Source organism: Manis pentadactyla, chromosome 6, assembly GCF_030020395.1.
Source record: "Manis pentadactyla isolate mManPen7 chromosome 6, mManPen7.hap1, whole genome shotgun sequence".
NCBI classification, from domain to species: Eukaryota; Metazoa; Chordata; class Mammalia; order Pholidota; family Manidae; genus Manis; species Manis pentadactyla.
The window spans coordinates 36,955,619-36,975,776 of record NC_080024.1 but is presented as its reverse complement, the minus strand read 5'-3'; the positions used below and the strand labels follow the sequence as shown (position 1 = coordinate 36,975,776).

General features: G+C 39.0%; 1 long non-coding RNA gene across 1 annotated transcript in view; it reads left to right on the top strand.

Moving 5' to 3' along the window:
• The window catches only part of LOC130684072 (uncharacterized), a 33,803-nt gene extending 14,586 nt beyond the window's left edge, over positions 1-19,217 (top strand). Inside the window, exons 2-3 of the long non-coding RNA XR_008998216.1 lie at positions 520-643; positions 17,766-19,217. This is a non-coding gene — a long non-coding RNA (uncharacterized LOC130684072). The remainder of the gene's footprint in view (positions 1-519; positions 644-17,765) is intronic.
• The last annotated feature ends 941 nt before the right edge of the window (positions 19,218-20,158 follow it).

Sequence of the window (20,158 nt, the reverse complement as noted above, 5' to 3'; positions counted from 1 at the left end):
AGCTTAGAAGGAATAATCTTGAACTTGAGTCTTAACCTTGCCCCTTTCTGGGGTGGCTTTCAAACAAGCCAGTGAGCCTCAATTTCTACACTGGCACAGACCCAAGCAGACTGAAAATGTTGCTTAGGAACAGTGACGTGCCACTAGGAACTTGGAAATACCTTGGTTCCTAAAGACAAATTAATAAAATTCACACATAACGGATGAGAAAGTTACCTTTAGAAATAAATCGTGAAATTTTAAGTTTATTACAGAAGAGTTATTTTTAAAACATCTATTTTTCTGAGTTTTAGAGTACTACATGTCCATTGTACTAAAAAAGAATCCAGGCAATAAACAAGAAAGTGAGGATTACTCATAATTCCTGGTGAATATATTTCCAAATACGTTCAGGAAGAATTCCTCATATCCTTGCAGATGAGATCATGCTATTCCTACTTCTGACACTTAACAAAATATTATTGGTATATCCTTTCAATGTACAGTAGTTACCCCCTTATCTGATATTTTGCTTTCCAGTTTCAGTTACCTGCTCACAGTCAATTACAGTCTGAAAGCAGAGAATCCTCCTCTGACACAGTCAGAAAGTCCATAGTAGGCTCCATCATGCCTACGCGTCATTCACCTCACTTCATCTAATCAGGTAGGCAGTTTATCATCTCACATCATCACAAGAATAGTGAGTACAGTACAATAAGATTTTACAGAACGAGAAACTACATTCACATTACTTTTTTTACTGTATTGTTGTAATTGTGCTATTTTATTATTATTGTTCTTAATCTCTTCCTGTCCCTAATTTGTAAATTAAACTTTATCATCGGTATGTATTTATAGGAAAAAACATAGTACATATAAGGTTAGGTACTATCTGTGGTTTCAGCCATTCACTGGGGGTCTTGGAATGTGTCCCCCACAGATAAGGGGGAACTACTTTATTTGAGAACACTCAGAATTCCAATAAAAATGGATTGGACATAATATCTGAGGAGCTGATCTGATCTGAAATGCAATTGTCATTTGATAATCCTGGGGAAAAAATGAGAGAATAAAATCGGGATGGCAAGAAGCAAAGCAAATGGAAGCCCCAAAATGCCAGAATATAGGCCAGGCATGGTGCTGAGACTTTACATGCTTTGTTTACTTAATTTACTCTTCTTAACTACCCTACAAATAGGCACCATTACTATTTGCATTTTTCAGATGAAGATACTGATGCCCAAATAAATTAACATGGTGCAATTAGTAAATATTAGGAATTAGATCTGTACCAAGTGATACATTCCCAGAGCATGTTTTTTAAATTTATATTTTATTTTTACTTACATACACATAACACATATTAAAGAATCAAGTAGTTGAAGGTTAATTTTGAAAACAACAGTCCCTAGCCCCTACCTCCCTACCCTGTTTCTTACAACCTAGAGGCAACTACTTTCTTTCTCACCTTCCCCTCCAACAGCTGATTCTTAAAGTATCTACCTCCATATTGCTTAATAATGTGCTAGAACTGTTCTGTGGGTTTTCCATTTTAGGCATTCTCTATTGTCACCTCACCCTAGAAAGTGAGGATTTAGCCCTCTCTCTCTCTCCCTCATTCCCCACTCCCACCATGAGCTCTTTTCCCCTCTGCCCATTCTCTCAATATAGTCTGCTGTAGTCTGAATGATCATACCTCTCAAAATTCAAACGCTGAAACCTAATCCCCATTGTGATGATATTTGAAGGTGGGGCCTTTAAGAGATAGGTCATGTGGGTGGAGCCCTCATTAGTGGGATCAATGCCCTTATAAGGAGACCCCAGAGAGCTCCCTCCCCCTGCAGCCAAATGAGGTTACAAGGAGGAGGCACCGGCTGTGAACCCGGAAGTGGGGTCTCACTGGGCATCAAATCCTCCAGTGCTTTGATCTCGCTCTTCACAACCTCCAGAACTGTGATGAATGCACTTCTGTTTATAAGCCACCCAGTCTGTGGTGGCTTGTTAGAGCAGCCCAAACAGACAAAGACAGTTATACTGTGATTTCCATTATATACCTACTACTTAGTATTCACATTATTATGAACAAGCAAATGCTACTCACAGCTAATACCTGTAGACCATCGTGTTAACTTTTCCTTTACATACAACCTCCCTTTTTCCTGGAATTAAAAAAAAAAGAGATAGGTCATGTAGGTGGAGCCCTCATTAGTGGGATCAATGCCCTTATAAGGAGACCCCAGAGAGCTCCTTGGAATTATTATCATGGAATTATTATCCATGGAATTATTATCATGACTATTTTATTGCTGTTCACTTAGTTTTCTTTGTTCTTAATACAAATTCAAACTCCCCTTCAATTGTGTAAACCTCCTTTCAATATATTCACCTGCATTGGGATCTCTAACCATTTCATCTTCTGGAGGAAATCTGACATGTTCCAATTTAGGTCAGATGCTCTCTCTAGCATTAGCTCCCCTTAGGAGACTGAGACCCCTTCATCCTTACTTGGGGATTTTCTTCACCTCTCTCTAGTCTTGGATCCTATTTCCTGATTCTGATGCCTTCCTCTTTCTTGGTTTGCTCCCTTGTTTTAGTGAAGGACACAACCCAGAAGCTTCCTGAGAGAGTACAAAGGAAGTAAGATTTTTGAGATCTTGCAAATCTGAAAATAACTTCATCCTACACTTAATACTTTTTCACATGATAGACATCTATTTTTCCTGTATTTTTGAAAGCATTTCTCCATTGCCTTCTAGATTCAGGTGTTGCTATTAAGAAGACAGGTAACATTCTGAATCTTGTTTTGTTATATTAAACAAATTTGTTTTTCTGGGAGTTCGTAGTCTTATCACTTTGTTCCTCTTGTTTTAGATTTTTTATTTTTTAACACAAATTTTTTGAGTGTCTACTATGTGCCAGGATATGTCAATGAATGTTTTATTATGACATTCTCAGGTGGGCTGCTATTTTTACAGAGCAGTTGATTGGCCCTTCAGTCTGGAAACTAAGATTGTAGGGTATTTTCATTAACTTTTTTCTTTGCTGATTTCCTGTACTCTGTTCTCTGTTTTTCAGTCACCCTATTATTGGATGTTAGGCCTCCTGGACTGGTCCTCTAATTTTCATATCTTTTCTGTCCTGTATCCAAATGTTAATCTTTTTACTCTGCTTCCTGGGAGATTGCCTTAACTTTTTCTTTTAGTCCCTATATTGAATTTCTCATTTCTAATGTCATATTTTTAATATCTAAGTTTCTTTTGAACATGCTGAATATTCCTTGTATAGGTAACCCTATTATTGTTTCATATCTTCACTTCTCTCTCTGAGGACAAGAAAGTTTGTTTTCTAAGTTTTCAGTTGGCAGAGTTCATTTCTTTCAAGTTGCTTTCTCTGTTTGCTTTGTTCTCTTTCACTGATGAGTGTTCTTCAAATATCTGGTGATCAGTGGCTGTGTCTTTTTTCTTTTTAAGAATGAGACATTGAAGAGAGGATGTTCTGTGTGCGTAAGGAGACTCTCCATTGGGTTTGCTACTGAGTGTTGTGATAAAGGCCCGCATATGGGGCACATGTCAGAATATTTTCTCTTAGGCTGATTAGTTTACCCAGAGAATTCTTCCAGCCTGGCTAACAGTATTCTGGAAGCCAAGTGGAGGAAGACGATGAAGGAAGTTTCAACACACATTTTTTTTTATTAGGGTATCATTGATATACACTCTTATGAATATTTCACATGAAAAACAATGTGCTCACTACATTCACCCATATTATTGAGTCCCCCTTCCATACCCCATTGCAGTCCCTGTCCATCAGTGTAGTAAGATGCCACCGAGTCACTCCTTGTCCTCTCTGTGCTACACTGTCTTGCCCATGATCACCCCACACCATGTCAACATACAATTTATAAGCGTACACTTAATCCCTAGTCTTCAGTATTGCGGCCTGCATTCCTTCTCTATCACCCCAATACAGAGTCCCTCTGTCTGCTCTTCACCAGAGTAAGCCTCCAGATCGCTACTGAACGAGGGAGAGACCGTCTTCTACCTGGGAGGAACTGGGTGAGGAGTTAGAGATCTACCAGTTTCTCACAAAAAATTTCCACCAAATTCCCTATGTAATCCCCCATCCTCATTCCCACTTCCTAACATAACTGTTGCTCCAATTTGGGGGGGTTCTATATTATAAATTGGGTTGGTTATCATCGAGTTTAAGATTCAGGCTTCTTAAGTATCCTAGTTCAGTTCCTACTTGTCTGTTTCCTAGTTTCTAAAACTGTATTGCTGTTGTCTCCTATCCCATTCCCTTTGTCCTTGTGCATTTACGTTTTCTTTTTTGTTTGCATTTATGTTTTCTTAAAAATCATTTTATTTTCCTTTAGCTAGGTAAAGGAGGGAAGGGAATTGAATGCTTATTGTGTTCAATCTGACATCTTTAACTGGACTGCCCCACTCCCTAAGCTATTCTCAGCATGTTATAGAGAAGTTTGCAGTTTACTGTAACTGTTCTAGAAAGACAGACACAAAGCCTAGCAAATACAAATGAAATCACTAAAGATACATGATCACCATAGATAGATGAAATATCCATCAGGACTCTCCATCCTTTTTTTGTTTTGATTCCCTCCTGACCAGAAATCTTCTAATTATATGACTTAACATATCGAAGGTAAAATTCATATTCTAACACCCAAACTAGGTTTTTTTACAGTGTTCACCATCTTAGTGAGTGGTACCTCATCCTTTAATTTACTCATATCAGAAACTTAGGAGTCATTCTAAAGCTTTTCTTTCCTCAGCCCCACATCTACCCATCACCAAATCTTGCCCATAAATATTTGTGACATGAGCCCATTTCTTTCCATCTCTACTGTGAAGACCCCAGTTCAAGTTACTAACACATCTCCCCTATATGTCTACAGTTGTCTCCAAGCTGGTCTCCCTGCCACCACTGCAGCCCCTTACCTGTCCATGTCCCACACAGCATAGTCACCTTTGCAAAATGCAAGTCAGGTCTTGTTCTCCACAATCTGCTTAAAATCTTCAGTGATTTCCCACATTCTTGAGATAAGAATGACAATCCTTATCAAGGTCTGTAGGGGCCTCCCAGGACTGGCCTGTCTCCCTCCGCAGCCCTCTCTACTGGCACTCCTCCCCTTGCTATAAACTTGCCAGCCATGCTGCACTTCTTTCTGATCCTCCTTCCAAAGCTCCTTTCCCCCACAAGACCCTTCAGAATAGCTCCCTCCTACAGCTGCTTCCAACAGCCTCGCTGCCCCCTCATTGACCCAGGATACTGCCTGCTCATTCTTAGATCTCTGTTCTAGCATCACTTCCTCAGGGAAACTGAGTAAGGTCAGGCTTCTTTGTACCTACACAGAAGCATGCTTCATTTTCTTATAGTACTTATCTCATTTATTAATGAGGCTTTTATTTTCTGATTAGTTTATTAATATCAGCCTCCCCCACCAGACTGGAATCACCACAGGAGCAAAGAGCATGCTTTACTTTTCACCACTCTATTCTCAGGACCTGGCTAATTGTTCCTTTAGGAATTGATTTAAAAAGAAAAAGTAATATGTATCTTTTCTTGCACCTTCCTCAAATTCAGAAGAACTTTGGTATACTGAATATTACAAAATCTTCCCCTTAAAGAGTCAAGGTCATCATTATGAAAAATATGGTGTAATACAGTCAATCTCTAGTCCTCTGAGCATATAGGCATATCAACCACTATAGCAAATAGCCTCAGAGTAATTGTCCAGAAAAAGAAAGTGAGACAATTTTGAAGATTTCTAAAAGGAATTTGAATTTTTTTAAGGCTCAGCAGAAGACTGAGAGATTGGTTTTATTACCACCTTCAAATGTAGGAAGCATTTGCTATTTTATAATTGTTATGTATTATTATCATCATTATTAGCAATTATTATTTTTATTATTATTATCATTGTGGAATACTTACCATGTTCCAGTAGTAAGCAAGAACTTTAAATACATGATCCCATTTAATCTTCACAACAACCCTCTAAGATAGCTAACTGGTGGTATTTCGATGTCACGAATGAGAAAACTCAGGCAGGTTAAGAAAGAGCTTAAGAACTGTGGGTACAAGTGGTTGAGTTGGTTTCACACCCTAGGCAATCTGGCTTCAGAGTCTTTATGTTTAATCCTGTAATGAGAAAGGTGATGAGCAATCCTTTCTAAGAAGCCAGAAATTTGGCCAAGGAAAACTGATCTTAAATTTGGGAGACCCTTCATTTGGACTCAAGGAAGAGCCATTTAGAAATACACTAGCATAAGCTGCTTTAAAAAATAAGTGCCATGTCTATTCTAATTAAATTTGAAAACTAGAATGGATAGGCATATAGCAGAGGAAGGTCAATTCATCGTGCGTAAGAGCAGGGAGGGCTTGGACGCAGGGGTCTGTTAAGGTTCCTTCCAGTTCTCCAACTCTGAAAGGTTGGTTAATGCTGAGTTATCTTTTGACCTCTACCTTTTCCCTAGTTGAAAGTTTGCCTAATGTAGTCAACTTCATATTATCCCAGGGTAGCTTATCCTGGGCAAATCTTGCTTTATTGAGTTTAGTAGTCACTTTGCTTAATGACTCACTGTGTTAACAACTTGGCATACACTTTATCCACAGTCAGCACCTACTCAGTTTAAAGACTTGCTTTGTTGACATTACACTGTCTTCAGGGAAACACTTTAAAACTGAATCTTAACCAACTCCTATAGTGCCACGTCCCCACACCCCTGCTCAAAAAAATGTATGAGATCATACATAAAACTAAAGAAGAATTTAAAGAAATTTACATGATTTTCATGAGGATTTTGATGAACTCAAACAACATGAAAAAGATGAAGACTGTGTGACTTGGTAAATTAGATGCAAGAATCTATAAGAATAGTGTTAGGAAGACTAAATCATTCTTTAGAATTATCTTGGGGCTCGCTATAAATATTTTAAGGATACTTTGAATTAATAGATTATATTTTTAAACACAAAGAGATCCCAACTTTATGGAACAAATGGTGTATATGCTGGCAGCTGCTGTGTAGAGGAAAGCACACTGTAACTGGGGGCCCTGCATCCCTTCCCTGGACTCTCCATGGAGCTGCCCTATTCCAGGGACACTGATGCCCTCTAAGCCCCATGGCAAGGGCAAGTCCCAGTGCCCCCACCATGTGCTAGCTCACACTTGCTTTGGGAGAACACTTGTCAGAAGGCCTTAAAACCTTAAAATCATAGTCTGCCTGCACTATCTCTAAAAATAAATAACTTCCTCCAGTCCTCTACTGAATCATTAGAAAAAGATGGAAATAAAGGTTGAATCGTATATCTGTTTGAACTCTAGGCAACTTCTCTGCAGGATTGTCTTTGTCTTAGACAACTATAAAAGAAGTTCCACATTAGGGAGTTTAATCTGGTTCATGGAATTTGAGATTTTCAAAACCTCTGTGCAGCAACCAACCCATGGGTTATGTAATGTTTTAATAAAAGAGAGCACTTGCTATATACAACAAGTTGGCAGTTTTGATTGTGTTTGTAAGATAGTGCCAGTGGCTCAAAATGGCTAGCGACTCTCCTGTATGTGAAGATGACTGATAGGACTTCCAGCTCTAGTTTTATAAGGTTTATCACATTTGGAATGATTAATTCAATGTCTGTCTCATTCCCTAGTTCACTGCAGGCTTTGTCTGCCCAACAAGAGAGAATGGTGCCCTAGGAACTGTGTGATGCAAAACTCTGTTCCTCCTTTTCCCCTGTTCCCTTCCCCAGACCATTATTTTTTATGAAGCCAAGGGGATTATGATTGTCTTTTCTCTGTTGTATTTCCAGTATTTAGCAGAATCCTTGTTACAAAGTAAATGCTCAATAAATAAATGAGTGGATAAATTTAAAAAATTAAGTAGTGGCCTGGGTGTGTTTCCTTCTTTCCTGAAGACCCTGGGAAGATCACTTAATCCCTGTGTTCCCAAATCTGGCTGTACTTCAGGATCACCTTGGGAGCTTTTTAAAAAACAGGGATTGTTCCCCACCCCCAGGCACAGCAAACAGTACTTTACAAAATGCCCATAAGTGGTTATGAGGGACTGTTAGGTTTGAAAAGCAAGGATTTAACCTATCTGGCCTCACTTTCCTCATCTGGAAAACAACTGGCAGGCCCTGCCACCTCACAGGATGTCACTAAGGACAAATATAATAAACTGCAAAGCACTCAAAGGAGGGATGTATTATGACTGTGCCAGACAGAACAAGAACTGAGGGTGACCAAACAGACCTGCCAGAGAGAGCAAACACCATTTTACAACCCAGTGCTTCTTATGGCTCATACATGACTCATCAAACATCTTAGATTTGAGTAAGACTGTTTTCTGAACAAATCAATTCCTCACTTTTTGCCTATAAATCTACTATATCTCCCTTTTGCTTAACTTGGCTACAAAGTACCTATTTTATATAAAAGGTGTGGGAGGTTATCAGAAAGACAGAGTGGTTTGGGGAAAGACCATTCATTTGTTCCTGGCTTTATTTCTCCACTCAACTGTTCAGAATTGGTCATTTCTGTCTCATGCAACGTGATGCCTCAGACTAACGCTCTGATCCAGGATCAGCACAATTGTTGCAGACACCATTCGTGCTCCAGCTTTACTGTTTCTGTGTGCCCATCCCCCAGCTTCTGCACACATAGGTCTAACATAACTCACTGGCACTTTTCTTCAGAGAAAGACCCCAGGGCTACAGGAGCCCCTTAGGCAGGTTGCACTGAAAGCCAGAAAGGGGGTGGGGGCACTGATGTCCCACCCAGGGCAGCAGGTGGCCAGCCCCTGACCGATAGAGGAGTGTGAAAGCCCAGATCATTTGCCTTGATGCAGAATGAACTCTGCAGTGTCACTTATACTCCAGGGCACCCGTGGGATTAGTCTGAGAATGAGACCTCGCCTCTAATGACACCTTCGCTCAGCTTCTTCCACTTCCCCTACTCCCTCAGCGTTTCTTACCTAAGAACTTCCTTGATAATCATTTGTCCATAAATCTTCATCTCATGGTCTTTCTCATAATGTCCTCCTTGTGCTCACCTATGGGTACAATAATGTAAAAATAACTTTTTATTTGCATTTATCTGATTATTGATATGGAGTGTGCATCTATGTATCCATAATAGTTAAGTCAGTTGATTTCTTCTTTTGTTATCTCAAGTTCTTTGCCCATGTTATTAATTTTGATTTTGTGGGGTTTTTTTTTTGAGGTGTAGTTTACATACAGGAAGATAAATCTTAAATGGACAGCTCAACGAGTCCTTACATATGCGCACACCCATGTGACCACCCACCTAGATCAAGATACAGAACATTGCCAGCATCCAGAGGCTCCCCAGTATCTCCTCCCTGTCAGCAGTCAACACTCCCAAATAGTCACCATTCTAATTCTAACTTCCTAGATAAGTTTAACCTGTTAAATACATTTTATAAATGAAAACATCCAGTATATACTCTTTTGTGTTGGTCTTCTTTCATTTATCATCATGTTTGGAACATTCATCCATGCTGCATATATCATTTATTCTTTTTCATTACTGTGTTGTTTTCCATTTATGGATATGTCATCTTTTATTTACTCATTCTATAGTTGATGGAAATTTGGGTTGTTTGCAATTTGGAGCTATTATGAATACAACTTCTGTGAAAATTCTTTACATATCTTTTGGCAGACATAAGCACCTATTTCTAAGTGTATGTCCAGGACTGGACTTGCCGGGTCATGCGTTATATAATTGCCTAGCCTTGGCTGCTGCAATAGCAAACATTAACTCTTTGTCATACTTGGGTAAAATTCCCCCCTACTTGGTTGCTTGCCTTTTAAATTTTAGTTATCTTCTTTTTTTCCCCCAGGTTTTATTGTAGGATAATTTTCATACATAAAATTCCCCCCTTTAAGTGTAAATTTTTAAGAATTTTGGCTAGGATTATAGTCATGTAACCACCACTGCAATCAAAATAGAGAACATTTCCATCACCTTAATTATCTTCTAATACAGAAATGTTTACATTTTGATGCAATCATATATGACTTCTTTCCCATTATTTCTTGATTTTTAAAATACCTTACCTGTTAATTCTTCCAGATGAACTCTAGAATTACAAAGTGTCAGAACAAGTGCCATTGCCTTCTTACCTAGAAATACAAACATGTAATAAATTTAGTCTTAGCTCTTGAGGGCAGCATAGGAATCCCAGTCACTTATTTGGCTGGGTGACATGAAGGAAGCCACTAGCCTCTCTGATACCGGTTTGTTCTTCTGTAACATGATTATGATCGTGGTGCCTGTGCAGTGAGATTTTTGTAAGAAGTGGTGAGAAAAACTAATATATAGCAAGGACTTGCTTCTTGCCAGGGAGTATTTCCAGCATTTTATTCATAGTGACTCAGTTAAATCTTACAACAATCCCCTGAGGTATGAATTGCCCTGTGCTGATTTTATAGATAGAGAAACTGAAACAGAGAGAAGTAAACTGAGTCAGGCTCAAGAGCTGTGTGCTGGCTATTGCAATGCTTATCTGCCTTATAGATAAGGAGGCAAACAGGGAGAGGCAAGGCACAGTGCCTAGCAGAAAGAACACAGAAGTGCTGACTTTCATTATTATTATTCATCATCTCTATACACTCAATGAAGTCATATAATTGTCTTCATATAGGTCATGCACATTTCTTGTTCAGGTTGCTCATAAATATTTTATGCCCTTTCATACTACTGTGCCTGAGATGCCTCTTTTTCCATTACGTTTTCTCACTGGTTATTGTGGAATGTTGTGGAAGCTATTGACTCCTTTATACTGTGCAGCTGAAAGAACCTTGTGCCATCTAAAATACCCTCCAAAAAGTGACTTTAATTATATACAGTGCTCTTTTAATATCAAGTGAAGTTAGTAGCTAGGTAATGAGGAAAAAATGGAGATTAGAAATAAAAATTTAGATTCTTTCTCCCTTAGTTAAAGACAAAAAGGAGGGAAAAGTAGAAAATATTACATTTCTCTGAGAATAGTACACAAAAGCACATTAATCCCCTCCCCAAAAGAGCCACTTTAGTCTCAAGCTCCTTTTTATTTTTTTATTTTGGTATCATTAATCTACAATTACATGAAGAACATTATGTTTACTAGGCTCCCCCCTTCACCAAGTCCCCCCCACATACCCCTTCACTCAAGCTCCTTTTTAATATGATACTTTAAAATGATATTTACAATTTAAATTGACTAAGTATCTTTTCCATTTTTATTGAGATATAACTAACATAGAGCACTGTGTAAGTTTAAGGTATACAGCATAATGATAGTACAATTGTTTAATGTCTTCTCACCACTTGGAGAATTCTGAAATGAGAAAGCACTTCTTCCTACCTAGATGTTGCTATCTTTTATTGTTCTTGTTAATCTGATCAGGAAAAAAAATCAACTTTTGAAAAATTGATTTCTCTTAACATGTATAACCAAACATTGTACTTGGGGTTGGGTAAAAATTTCTTCTTGGCCAAAATATTCAAAGATCTTGACCTTTGTATAGTAGAAATATTTAAAAGTGACTTTGTCAGCTCTCTTGAGAACATTTTAGTGCTAGTGGAGGTATGCCTGTGTCAAAGTAACATAGTGACTGATCTGCTGTCATTAGGAAGCCAATGGGAAAAGGTGCTATAGTCAAAGAACAAGTAGAATAACTCAAGGAAAGTCTACTAAAGGACTGTTTGCCAAAGCTGTGATCAGATAGTGGGGCTACAAGGGATGGTGCAGTATGCTAGGGCCAGTAATAGTGAAACCGTTGCCACTCCAGACCAGACGGGAAAGGGGGAAAGAGCTGTGATAGAAAGGTGGAGAGCCTGTAGCTAAGCCACATTATGAAGATTCCAAAAGGGCAGGCCTACCTCAGTCCAATGATAAGCCAAATGTGCACTGAAAGAGGCCCATTTACAGCACTAGAAAAGATGGGCTTTCCCTATAGCCACTCAATACATGTTTCTTGAAATTAATTTTACTAAATATAACAAAATTAGCTAATATATTAGTCAGAAATTCGGGTTTATGAATGACAAAAACCTATGTCAAATTGGCTTGTACAAAGAAAGAGAGTTTATTTGATCACAGTTGGGAAAGTCGAAGTCAGGAGTGCAAGTAGCTTCATATGCAGCCAGGGGCTCAAATAATTATAATCTCTCAGTATGAGCAAGCATGAGAACCCCAGCACCGTCAGGCTCCTTATTTATTTCTCCCAAGAGGATCTGTGATCTGGGTCTGCAGGTACACTGGTACAGAGGGGACAAGTGAAGGCTAAAATCCAGCAGAAAACTCAGGTCACCAAACCATGAGCCATGGCCTGGGGAACTGAGAAAAGGATCTGGCATGTGGACAGAGTTCAGGTCTTCCAGTGCCCTTTATTTTGCCTGATCAGCTCATCTGTCTTCCATTCTTCACTCCCACCTTGTGCTAAGCAGTCTGCCAGGGAGAACAAAGTCTAAAGATTCCAGCCATGCCAGCACCTGGCTGTAAATTAGACTAACTAATGAGAAGAGTGTTAGAGAGTGTTTTGGGCAGCAATCCAAAGCCATGAGCTCAGTCAGCTTCACAGTAATAAAACCATTTCATCTCCATTCACCCAACCTCTCCATTTACCTCTTAATTTCTTCTGGATTTAGGCAAAAAGGAGTATTATGTTTTGGACCCTAAAGACCCCAACAACAGTGTTACCTGGTATTTTCTCTTTCCATCTCAACAATGCTTCCCCCTCTATGCTTCATTCTCAGGCAGATTTTCCTCATTTTTGAGCAAAGATGACAAAACAAGCTCAAGGTGAACATTGATCTTGCTGGTCACAATTCCTGTGAAAAGAGAAATAATAACTCTAGCAAATAGCATGAGGGAAGTTTTCATTGGCTCAGCTTGGGTCAACTGTCTATCCCTGAACAGGACAGAAGCACCCAGATTGGCCAGAGCTAGATAATCTGACTACTCCAGTTGCTGGGGAATGGGTCAGTCTCACCTGGGCCACATGGGGTAAGAATGGGGGGAGGAACTACCCTCACATGCAGATTGAGCAGAGAGTAACCGGTTTAGTCTCAGTAGATTGCTAAGGACTTTAAAATGCTTAACATTTTTTTCTAATTATTACTGGTTGATAACTTTAGCTATACACTGAAACCACCTAAGGAGCACACACAACTCCAGACCAATTAAATTAGTCTCTGGGGGCTGGGACCCTGGTCTAACCTTTTTACAGAAACCAAGGTGCTGCTGAAATGCAGTCAGGATTGACAAACATATCATAAGTACAGCATTATTTCTTAGTCTGGGGCCAATTAAGGATGGCATTGATCTTGTTCTATAGCTACCTTTAACTCGTTATTCAGAATAGAGAGACTCTGCGTAGAGGGAGATTCTGGAAAGATGGGATGAACAGTGACATGGCTTTTAAAGCTTTCTACATGAAAGCAGACAGAGCAACCAAATAGGAACACCAAAAACCCAGGAGCAATGTATACAACTAAACTAGGCGCAAGGTATGCCCACAGACCACAAAATCAAAGCAAGTGATGGCAAAAGGATGTCTATGCAGCTGGATGCACAGGAGAAGCACCTGGATGTCTGAAGGAGGTGAGACAAGGAGTTCTGCAAACAGTGCTCCCTTCCGGGGCGGCGCCCCACCCAGAGGAGACACTCCTGGGACTGCAATCAAACTGAGCAGAACAGGGCCAATAGAAAAGGAAGGAAAGAGAGAGTCCCAAGGCAGAGGAGAGCAACAGAGCTGGAAATTTTCACAAAATAGTCAACTGCAGAATATGGAAGGTGAAACACTAAACTAAAAAAATTATGAACTTAGGCAGCAAAATTTATGAAATTTTTCACTTCCACTCCATATGTTTGTTATTATTTAACACTTTTTTCAGTGAGTATATATTGCTGGAACAGCAAGCATGTATTTTTAAACATATGTATGTTTTAATACAACATATATATATATAACATATATAAATAATTTAAATATATATTATGAAATGCATAATATATAAATTAAATATTAATTTATATATATATATTACATATGAAGTAATATTTGAAAACTGGTACTCTAAAATATGGGTGCCTGAACTAGCTAGTATATCCCAAAGGCAGTGCAGGTAAGACCCACTTTGACATCACCAAAGTGAAACGCTATAGATCTGGTTTACCCAAACCAGGAAATCAAGAAGGAAAGAGGGACCTTCCAAAAAGATTATGAAAACAGGCCATTGGTCTCATAACCTTCCACTGCCGATTGGTATTGTTTAAACGTAATGAAGACAATAATAGTAACTATATGAATGAATGAGTATAAAACATGAATAATTGTAGAGTGCAAAAAAACTTTAAATTAGATTTTTGAACGAACCTTAAAAGTCAAGAAAGCATTTCAAGAAAATGAAAAAACTAGACTACAACTTATTTAGAACCTGGAAGTGGAGAGCACAGTAGCGTTGGACTAAACTCAGTTTCATTCATTAGAGTTGCTTGAATAAGTACTTCTACAATAAAGGCTCATTCTTTCCTCTGTTGTGACAAACATATGAGGTACTTCATAAGCATATAAAATTTCTCACCATTTTCCACGTAGTAGCCAAGATTCTAGCTTCTTCTCACCCTCAAAACAACATATTTGAATGTGAGTGAGAGATTCTTAAGTCCCCTTTATTTATAAAACTAGGGAAAATCTTTGAAAACTTCAGTACAACTATTTTCAATAACTACATAGTGTTTAGTGGAATAGACCTGTGTTTGACTGGTTATCCAACCATTTCCTCAGTCTATATCCACAGGCAAATTACTTTACATCTCCAAACCTCATGTTCTCCATCTGTAAAATGGGTTTAATCATTGTGTACATGCTGCTGATAATGAAATGAAATAATGAATGTAGAGCATTTAGCACAATGCCAAAATGTTGGCTAATAATAATAACTTACCAATAACAATCTCAGTGTGGATAGCAATACACTAGTATGAAGAGGAAAAATTAATCTAGTCTACATTTCATCCTTAATTTAACTCTTTAAATGTTTCTCTCATTCAGTACTCAGGTTAATAAATCATTTATTATTCATTTAAAAAAAATTGTGAGTACCTATTGTGTATAAGGCACACACACATTTAATAGTCATTAGATAGGAAAGGTAGTATTAGGTTTTCTACCATTTTTTTAGGTTTTATTTCCTTCAGGGCACTCCTCAAATGAAAGGCTGTTTAAAACCAAATGGAGGGGTGGGGGCCTGTACAGAGAGCTCTTCTTCTGCCCCTGAGCCTCAGCAGGACAGGGGCAGGCTTCTGGAGGACTGGGCAGAGACGACAGGTGTGGGGCTTGGAGCAGCTCTCTGAACCCAAGGAAAGAGGTGTGTGGAACCACAGACACCAGCCGATTGCAAAAAAGCCCTGAGTTCTTCTTAACACTTGAGTTCTGAGTTGTCAGGTCCCAGGAACTTGGGCAACAAGCCACCCTCAGTTTCAGTCCCTGGCGTCAGAACAGTACAACAACCAGCTGGCTTCCTGTACGTGATTGCAAATGACTGGTTGTGAGTGATTTCTCACCGAGGTGATTAAATCAACTAGTGGACTTAGTGTCTGTGTAGACAAAGACTTAGAACCTGTTTTATGTGGTGCAATTTTCATGTCTACTCTCTTTCCAGTCATTTTTGTCTACAAGCTGTTGGCCATGAGAATTATTTACATTTTAATTATGAGTGCTCAACCCCCTGTGAGAGGCAAGTCAAGCAGCTTATTTACTTCCTACTGGCAGGCTTCTGAGGAAACAGCTTAGCCAAGCTTGCTGAGGCATTGAACCAAAATAAAGCAACTTGCAGAAGAGCAGCACCACGTCCTTGTTGGCCAGTTCTGCTTCTCCTCTTCTGAGGCTTCTCATGAGGACCAAAGCAGAAATGAGCTAGTCTGTGTGGCAGTCAAAATATGGCACCATTTTTTTCCCCTCCCATTTCTCTGGATGATGCTAACTTCTAACATGCCTATTTGCATGTATATACAGAATTCATTTGTTCGGCATAGCTAGGGAATGAGTTTGTTCTGTGTGCCTTTTCAAATAAGCTTATCCGTTTAATCATTTAACCTTTTCCTTGTTTATGAAGAAATATTTTTAAATATTAATCAGCTTCATCCCCCTACTAAAACAGAAAGCAAACTTCCCTTCATGATACATGGCCGTCATTACGGATTAGTCATTGAGATGCACTCTGATACTCACAAGAGCTATGGAGGAGAGAGAACTTGTTTGCCCCAACATTAAATAATCCCACGTGCTACACCCTGAGTTTCTGCTTCTGCCTTTGTCTCTTCCTTCATGTTCAGCTGCCTGTCTCTAACAGCCCCTTTCACCAATTGTAATGTGTGATTTTTAATCTGCCATGAATTGGGAAATCAGATAAGCCTGTTTCCTAGAACTACATGCCTAACATAATGTTCCTGCGACAGAGTGCATAAATTTCAGTGCATACTTGGCTATTAGTTAGGATGTTTGGGGCTGAAAATAATTTAAAATCCTGAACAAGGCAATTTATTGTCTCATAGAGCAAAGAGGCTCCAAGGAGGATGGAGTCCAGGCATGATATTTCCAGCCTTGTTTTACTCCTGGATAAGTCTACCGGCTTTGCCTTCTTCCACACTTGGCTTTATCCTCCGCTGGTGGCAATACGGCAGCAGTGGTTCCAGAGGTACATCCTAACACAATAATGTTCCGAGGAAGGAGAGAGAACATCTCCTTCTGTGTCTCTTTTGGGAGAAGGACACTTTTGCCCAGGCCCCTGAACAGACTTCCTCCTCAGAGCCCAGAATTGCCATTTTTAAACCAACCACTGACTAGGGGGGATAGAATCCTCATGACTGACTTGGACTAATTAGCATTTCCAAATTCAATTCTCTTAGGGGGAAGAAAGGCAAAAGTAGATATTAGGAAGGAAACTGACACTGTACTCTAGAAACAAATTATTTACTTTAGATTTTTTTTTTACACAATTTTTTGTAGATTTGTGACTGTGTCTATAATTAGTTCAGATTTGGAACAGATCACTTGTAGAAAAGTGAGGTATTGTTTCAAAATGAAATGGTAAACAGAGGTATTTAGTGAAAAACTAACATTGGGGCAATGTAGGTGGAGAGTACTCACCAGTGGAGACAAAGCTTGGTGGTTGCTTCTCTGTAAATATTATTGTGCTTGAATGATTCTACCTCAAGTAAAATGACTATACTGTTTATTACAAGGAAATGTTGAGAAGAAGGTGCTGTTGAGAGGGAGGAGCTGCAGAGGTGCCCATGGCCTTTCATAAAGGCCAGATACCCTCCAAATGACCACAGGTAAATGCATTGACAGGAAGACCCCAGAAACCAGTATTTTCTTCTTGGAGCACATTAGGAAGGAATCTTAAGACCTAGACCACTCTTTAGGGTATAAGCAGTCACGGATAAATTAGGCAGCTTTTGCTTTTTTCTTGCAGCTCTGGATAGCATTATGTGGGGAGCACAAATGATATTTCTTCAATTAGCATAAGAATATAGATGCAGGACTATTCTTCTACATCAAGTAATGGATCTCTCTCATTTCATGGAGTTTAGTTCCTCTTGGAATTGGTCCCCAACTCTTCTCCTCACCCCCAAGTGTGATTGATGTTCCTTCTCTTTGCTTCCTTAGCACTCTGTGCACATTTCCAATATCATACCACACTGGATTATAATCTTGGGTTTTTGTTTACCTTTTCTCCTAAATTCCAGGTATCTTGACAAAGGAACCAGGTTCTACTACTTTTATATCCACAGGGTCTCAGCACTTAATGAGTATCTGTCCGAAGGATGGCCGAATACATGGAGAGAGAAACTACGGAGCAAAGCAATCAGTGATTTGTTCCAGCCCACTCAGGAAGTTAGTTGCAGAGTTAGGATGGAGCCCTGGAATCTGGGGCTATTTTTTAATCCATAAATCTGCTGTGTCTACATAGATGGGGTTTTGTTGGGGATTTTGATTTTCAATAAATGCTCTAAAATTATGCTAGGTCAGGTAGAATGTGGTGACACTAGAGGCAGAGGGACACTGAAATCACAGCATAATGATGAACAGCATTTTAGGAACAGTGAATTTTAGGAATAGTGATGTGGCTCAGAAAGACTTCTTATGATAAAGAAAAAGACTCTGAGTTATTTTATCCAAAGCACCTTGGACTACCAACCATTTAGGAGACCGAGCCCTAAGCCTTTTCTAACCTCACCGCCTTCCCAGGGTGTACAAAAGGCAAGATGCTGTGAAGGTGTCGATAACACCCAATAGAAGCCTCCATCATTCATTTTCTCTTTGTAACAATTTACCTGGAAATTTTATCTTGAAGGATGAAGGTTTTTTTAATTAAAAAATTTCAGTGTCAGAGGTCCTAGCCACAGCAATTAGACAAAACAAAGAAATACAAGGAATCCTGACTGGTAAAGAATAAATTAAACTGTCACTATTTGCAGATGACATGATACTGTACATAAAAATCTCTAAAGACTCCACTCCAAACTACTAGAACTAATATTGGAATTCAGCAAAGTTGGAGGATACAAAATTAATACACAGAAATCTGTGGCTTTCCTATACACTAACAATGTACTAATAGAAAGAGAAATTAGGAAAACAATTCCATTCACAATTGCATCAAAAAGAATAAAATATCTAGGAATAAACCTAACCAAGGAAGTGAAAGACCTATACCCTGAAAACTATAAGACACTCAAGAGAAATTAAAGAAGATACTAACAAATGGAAACTCATCCCATGCTCTTGGCTAGGAAGAATTAATATCATCAAAATGGCCATCCTGCCCAAAGCAATATACAGATTCGATGCAATCCCTATCAAATTACCTGCAGCATTCTTCAATGAACTGGAACAAATAGTTCAAAAATTCATATGGAAACAACAAAGACCCCGAATAGCCAAAGCAAACCTGAGAAGGAAGAATAAAGTGGGGAGGATCTCACTCCCCAACTTCAAGCTCTACTACAAAGCCACAGTAATCAAGACAATTTGGTACTGGCACAAGAACAGAGCCACAGACCAGTGGAACAGAATAGAGACTCCAGACATTAACCCAAACATATACGGTCAATTAATATATGATAAAGGGGCCATGGACATACAATGGGGAAATGAAAGTCTCTTCAACAGTTGGTGCTGGCAAAACTGGACAGCTACATGTAAGAGACTGAAACTGGATCACTCTCTAACCCCATACAAAAAAGTAAATTCAAAATGGATCAAAGACCTGAATGTAAGTCATGAAACCATAAAACTGTTAGAAAAAAAATAGGCAAAAATCTCTTGGACATAAACATGAGTGACTTCTTCATGACCATATCTCCCCAGGCAAGAGAAACAAAAGCAAAAATGAACAAGTGGGACTATATCAAGCCGAAAAGTTTCTGTACAGCAAAGGATACCATCAATAGAACAAAAAGGTATCCTACAGTATGGGAGAATACATTCATAAATGACAGATCCGATAAAGGATTGACATCCAAAATATATAAAGAGCTCATGCACCTCAACAAACAAAAAGCAAATAAGCCAATTAAAAAATGGGCAGAGGAGCTGAACAGACAGTTCTCCAAAGAAGAAATTCAGATGGCCAACAGACACATGAAAAGATGCTCCACATCGCTAGTCATCAGAGAAATGCAAATCAAAACCACAATGAGATATCACCTCACACCAGTAAGGATGGCCACCATCCAAAAGACAAACAACAACAAATGTTGGCGAGGTTGTGGAGAAAGGGGAACCCTCCTACACTGCTGGTGGGAATGTAAATTAGTTCAACCATTGTGGAAAGCAGTATGGAGGTTCCTCAAAATGCTCAAAATAGGCATACCATTTGACCCAGGAATTCCACTCCTAGGAATTTACCCTAAGAATGCAGCAACCCAGTTTGAAAAAGACAGATGCACCCCTATGTTTATCACAGCACTATTTACAATAGCCAAGAAATGGAAGCAACCTAAGTGTCCATCAGTAGATGAATGGATAAAGAAGATGTGGTACATATACACAATGGAATATTATTTAGCCATAAGAAGAAAACAAATCCTACCATTTGCAACCACATGGATGGAGCTAGAGGGTATTATGCTCAGTG